The sequence below is a fragment of the Molothrus aeneus genome, chromosome Z, assembly GCF_037042795.1.
Source record: "Molothrus aeneus isolate 106 chromosome Z, BPBGC_Maene_1.0, whole genome shotgun sequence".
Taxonomy (NCBI): domain Eukaryota; kingdom Metazoa; phylum Chordata; class Aves; order Passeriformes; family Icteridae; genus Molothrus; species Molothrus aeneus.
In genome coordinates, this window is record NC_089680.1 from 68,096,541 (window position 1) to 68,102,903 (window position 6,363).

Sequence of the window (6,363 nt, forward strand, 5' to 3'; positions counted from 1 at the left end):
ATGTAGCAGCAGCTCTCTGGCCACAGAAAGCAGGTACAGGCCCTCCTAGGCATTTTTACCTGGGGAAGGCTGCAAGAAGCTGTGAGAAAGCTCAGAGAAAGAATTAAAACAATTCTTATCTCCACTTGCTGCACCTGTTGCTAAGCAAATGTGGAATGTGTTATGGAAATTTGTTTACCAAAGGGTGGTGGTGTTTTGGTTGGTTGACCAATGAGGTCAAAGCTGTATTGGACAGGCTAGAAGGAGTTATGGGTTTCTTAAGAATACTGTATGAATAAAGTATTCAAGAATAAAACAATGGTTCAGCCTTCTGCATCATGTGCATCACTGCTAATTACACCTGCGTCAGGGGGACCTCTGCTCTGACATGTAAATGGCATCTGAGAAGCAGAGGAGAATTCTGGGAATTTAGATATTATGTATGCTTTGTATACAAGTGATAATTTTGGAACTTCGCATGTGTTGTATACATCAGGAGGAGCAGTGTCCCCCACAACTGAAACCAAAATAATGTCTGCTTCCTAATACTGAAATTACAGTGTTAAAATTATATTCTTCCTGACATTTCAGTGACATGACAGTCACTGTTTCTCATGTTTTACTTTCCCAGACTAGGATTTGGAAATGTTTCTTCTTTGCTGTGTTACACTGCTTCTTCCTTGTACATAACATGAGTTGCCATCTCACTCATTTTATTCTAAGAAATGGGAATAAGAGGATTCAGATGAGCACTCAAATGTTCTCTTGGTATCATCCTGCAGAGATTCCAAGCCTCAGGCAGCAGACACACTGAAGTGGGGAAGGCCTGTTTGTTGGGGGGCTCCAAGGTGAGAAGCTGACACTATGGCAGGACCTGGCTCCTGAATGGTTGCCATGACCTTTGGCAGCCTGTTCACCTGATCCAGCCTGGGGATGCCTGAAGAAAACTGGCCAGTCAGGGCTGCCACTGCATCTGGCACAGACCGGTCATCTCCTGGACAAGGTCACAAGAGTTGTGGAGCTATGGGGCCACCATGGGCAGCCCCTCAGGAGCTTCCCAACCAGAGACTGTACTGTGGTAAAGTAAGATGGAAAACACCTCATGGGTCAAGACGGTGGCAGTTTTGTAAAAGAAATACAAAGGTCACATGCACAAAAGAGAAGAAAAGCACTGCAAAAAGGGCTGAGAGGCCACATGTGTGACTGGGAGGAATGACCGATGTCCCTGTGGGTCGCAATACTCCCTCCAATGCCACAAGGGATATTGGAGGCATGGGAGACAAGGAGGATGTCTGGAACATGGGGATTATAGTCCTGGTGGGTCCCCTATGAGGACACAGGGAAAAAGGGAGCTGGTGGATCCCCTTGGAGACATAGAACATGGGGGGCTGGTGGGTCCCTCGTGAGGATGCAGGGACAAGGATGGCTGGTAGATTTCCATGGGTGTCGCAGACATCTTTCATGAAAAATCCTTTCTTAGGATTTTCCCTTGTGAGAAGTTGCAGTTTCAGTAACCAAAGTAAACAATGGTTATCTGCTGCTGTGGAATGCAACAGGTAGAGCTGTGATTGGTCTCCTGTGGGTGTTTGGATTTCTTGACCACTCATGGCAGAGCTGGCTCTTGCTCTGTCTGAGACACAGATCTTTGTTATTCATTCTTTTCTATTCTTAGCTTAGCTAGCTTCTCAAGAAACCTTTTCCTTTCTATTGCTTTTTAGTATAGTCTTAATGTAACCTATATCATAAAATAATAAATCAAGCCTTCTGATCATGGAGTCAACATTCTCGTCTCTTCTTCACCCTGAAAACCCTTGTGACCACAGTCACACCATGGGGACAGGAATTGGGGGCAGAAGGGCAGGATGCCTGGGTAAGGAACAGTGCCCCTAGCCATTGGGAGGCCTCACCCCAGAGATTCTTCTGTAATGTCACATTCATGGCTACATCCCTGTTCTGAGGCATGAAGAAAGAGAAGAGCAGGATGCCTGGGTGATGGGCACATGTATCTTGGTCTTTGAGCTGAATAGGGGTGTTTCTGAGCTCAGGAACACCTGGGCATCAGCTCCAAGCCTCATCAGGACTTGGCAGCCTTTAGCAGGCACCAGATGAGATGCAAGGAGCATCTGAGGGCAATTTAAACAGCTCTAGAACGTCTGAGTGACCTCGAGTGAGGCGAACAGGAGTGCATAACCCAGGGCATGGAATGGACTAGCAGTGAGGGTCTGTCACGGCAGCTTGCACAGTGGTTCATCCAGACAGGGCAGGCAGTGGGGCAAGTAGGAAGGAGTCCTCTCTGATCATCTGAGAGCAGCCAATAGAGTCAGCAAACAGACTCAGTACCTGGTAAGAAAGAGCATGAAGAGATCCTTTCATCCCCAATCTTACTAGCATACCAGTTATGGTACTGACACACCAATCCTCTGTAGATTCCTTCCAACTCAGAATATTTTGATTCTGCATGTCATAGGCACCACAAGGGGATGGATGGCATCAGGGGCTGCAACAGGCCGGGGGAAGAACTGATGGCGTACAAAGGGGACCCTACGGGGCTGACAGAGGCTATAAGAGGCTTGAAAGTCGGTATGTGGCTGAAATGTGGGGTGCCAGCTGAGTTTGGGGGGACTTAGGGGACCAGGGGAGCCATATAATAGGAAGGGCACATATGGGGGAGCTAGCAATGACCTTCAGGTTCAGTGTCCCCTGGTGTCACCATGTCTTCCATGTATCTGACCCCATCAAGGCCATTCCCTTGTTTACCTTCATTTTCAGGAGTGTGACTCCACAGCAATCCATCATCAACTGATGGGAGCTTAGCCACCAGTCCAGGTATCCCCCCAGTGCCCCCCTTCCCCCAGTAGCTGTCACCCCAAATCTGTTTAGGTGCTATGGAGAAGGATTAAAGTTCAGAAGGAACACGCAGGGAAGAGCACAGGGAGTGTCCCAAAATGGGCATTGTGGAGATCCCAGGGTAGGTACGACTCAATGGGTGACAGGAGCGCTGGACTGGGGGTGTACCCAGGTTGAGCAGCAGGTGTGTCTGTAGATTCCTTCCAACTTCCAGCAGGTGTGTCTGTGTTTCTCCCTCAATGCATGCGGTGTGGGGTGCATTAAATGCCACTCCATGGACTGTGGAGTGGGGCATCATTCTGCCCATGAAGACTGAGGCATGATTCAGAACACTGCATGTGTGAGATTTCTGGCGCTGAGGATGCTGGGACATTTGGAGTGCCTGGGAGCCAAGGGCTGGGGTCTGCGGACTTGCAGGGTCCAGAGCTGGGAGATGGAACCTGACTGGGTCCTGATGAGAGCTGAAGGGAGCTGAAAGAAGCACCAGGGTCCAGGGCTGGGTGACAGAAGCTGGGCAGGTCCAGGACTGTTGGTAGATGCTGGCAATATCCAAGGCTGAGTGATAGCTGGAGGGTCTGGGGCTGCAGTGGGGTCCAGGGCTGATGTGACCTGGAGGTTCACATTTCATGCCCCTTCTTCAGTCATATTTTCACTTTTCTCTTCATATTCCCCACAATTTTCTCCTATGTTTCTCACAATTTTCCTCTCACATGTCCCAAACTTTTCCCCCTACATTTTCTAGGCCTTTTTCTTTCTTCGTGTTTCTCACAATTTACTCCTCCTGTTTCCCACCCTTTTCCTCCTTCACATTTCCCTTCCTTTTTTACCTCATGTTTCCTGTCCTTTTCCTCTCACATTTCCCACCTTTTAAATACCTTGACAGATGGTAGCAGTGGCCTGACCTTGATTAACAGCTCTTCTCCCATGGGACACAGAACACCAAGGGATCAAATACAGCTATAAATACCTGTGCTTTGATGTACAGCCCTGAAATCTGGTCTGTGAATGTCTGTGGGATGAATTTTAAGAGCTAGAAACATCAGCTCTACTCTCCTTTATTTTGTATGGTTACTTTCTCTCTCCTACTGGCTAAATAATTGATCCTAAATTTGGACACGGAAGAAACATACAAACACTCAAGTGTGTTTAATAAAGACAATCCTGTTTGACAAAGTGGCGGTCTGTTATTTTCAGCTGCTACACAGACAAAGTTAAAAACTGGCTTCTATATCTTTGCACAGACTGGGCATCATGAAGCTGTCTCAGGGCTCTGCCTCTAGCCAAAGAAGCCACCTCCATCCCATGCTTCCACTTTCCCACAGGTGGACCTGAGGCAGATGCAGGTGAACGGCAGGCAGATGTAAGCAGCACTGCAAGGCAGCCAGAGCCAAGTTTTTACCATCTTCCCATCCCAAGGAACTGCTAACAGGCAGGCAGGAGGAACAGACAGGGGGCAGGAGCAAGGGCCACAGTCAGGCAGCCGCTCTCCTCAGCTTCTCTCGCAGATGAACAGCCTGGTGCAGTGTGTCACTGCCTCGTCCACACCAGAGTGACACCAGAAGAGAGAGCCCATCTGACAACAATACAGGTGGCAGCATTCCTGCACACATAAGCTGCCTCCTCTGACAGCAGAATCCAGCAGCTGACTGTTTCGGCCAGGGGCAGGAGAATGGCCATCACCACAGCCAACAACAGGCCCATTGCTCAGGGCACCCACAGTGAGTAGGGTACAGCCACAGATGTTCAGAGCATGAAGGCTGCACCACACCATCACGAAGCCTATGTTGCAGGTGCAAAGGACAAGAATCAGATCCCTATGCGTGACATCCCTCACAAGAACTACATGTGGAGCCAGAGGCACAGCAGAGTGCTGAGACTAGGCACACAGCATGGCTTCATCAGCTTCCCTGGGCAAAGATGCAGGGACATGGCACTGGACAGAGCAGCATCATTAAATGCAACCTCAGCAGCAGGTCTCTGCTGGTGCACCACAAGACTGCAAAGGTTCTGAGCATTGTGTCCAAGACAGAGCCTTCACAGGAAGTGAAGATGAAAAGCCCAGCCTGCGCAGAGCATAGACTGCCCCTGCTCAAGAAAGCCAGACAAATTTTCCAGGATTCTGAAAAAATCATGAGTCATCAGAGGGTGCTAGAGCTTCTGGAACCAAATTTTCCAATCATGCCACCTTATCTGAGGAAGAGAAAGAGTGGGAAGATGATGGATAGCAAAAGCTCTGCCAAGGGAAGACAAAGAGCTATCCCAAAATGAAGGCAAGAGACCAAGAACTGGCTGAAAGCCAAGACAACAATGAGAAAGATCTGTCTCAAGGTGAATGCAGGAGATGAAGAGTTGGCACAGTGAGAAAAATACAGTGATAAAGAGTTGTCATAATGGGAATACAACAATGTCATGTTGTACAACAAAGACATGTCCCAAGAGGAACATGGGAATGACAGAGAGATGTCCCAAGGCAAATACAGGAGAGACAAAGACCTCTCCAAAGGGGAAGAGGACAATGACAAAAAATTTGCCCAGCAGGAAGACAACAAAGACATGTCCCAAGATGAATATCATTTTGACAAAGGCATGTCCTAGTAGGAAAATGACAAATACAAAGAGGTCTCCCATGGGAAAGACAATGTCCCAACAGGAACAGGAGAAAGACCAAGACCTGTCCCAAGGGGAAGGCAGCAACAACAAAGAGCTCTCTCAAAGGGAAGATGACAATAAAAAAAAAAAAAGTCTCATTGACAAGACAAAAAAGACCAAGGTCTGTCCCCCACCAGAAGATGATGTCAGCTACAGCACCTGGGACAACTCCTTGGGCCCAGTGAACAATGAGGACCCTCACACTGCTACCCAGCTAACCCTAGCTGTCTCAGCAGCATGGTCACAGAGGTAGCAGAAGAGGCAGCTAGTGGCCTGAGCACTTCTTGCCCCAGTGGGTGCCACAGCCTCTGAGCCAGCTTTGGCAGAGCTCCTGAGGAAGGGGAGCACCAGGCATCTCTTGCTTCTGAGGAACAAGAGGCAGCAAAAACAGCTTCTCTGGCCTTCAGTGGGCAGGTGACAGGTGCAGGGGCAGAGAGCCAGGCAGCTGCACTGCACAGCCCCGGCTGCTCACCCAGTCCTTCACCTCGCTTGTTAGAAGCCCATGCCCACAGCAGTGGGCAGGGACAGTTGGAGGTTTCAGTCCTGTTAGTGCCAAAGTCCAAGGATAGAGCCTTTGCCAAGGAGGAGGAAGAGTGGAAAGACTACATCAACTAAGATCTGTCCCTAGAGGAAATCTGCAGTGTCTAGGGCCTGTCCCAAGTGACAAAAAGCTATCCCAAGAGAACAAGATCACGTATTTCTACAGAAAAGGGACTCTAATCCTGCCCCCTGAGAGGCACAGGCATTTTGCCTGCACAGCCACATACCAGTCCAAGCCTTGCCTTGCCAGATGGAAGCCTATGCCCTCAGCAAGCAGTGGGCTCTTTACTGGCAACAGCCATCCTGCTTCAGGAAGGCATTCCAGGCTCTGCACAGACCGTTTGGTAG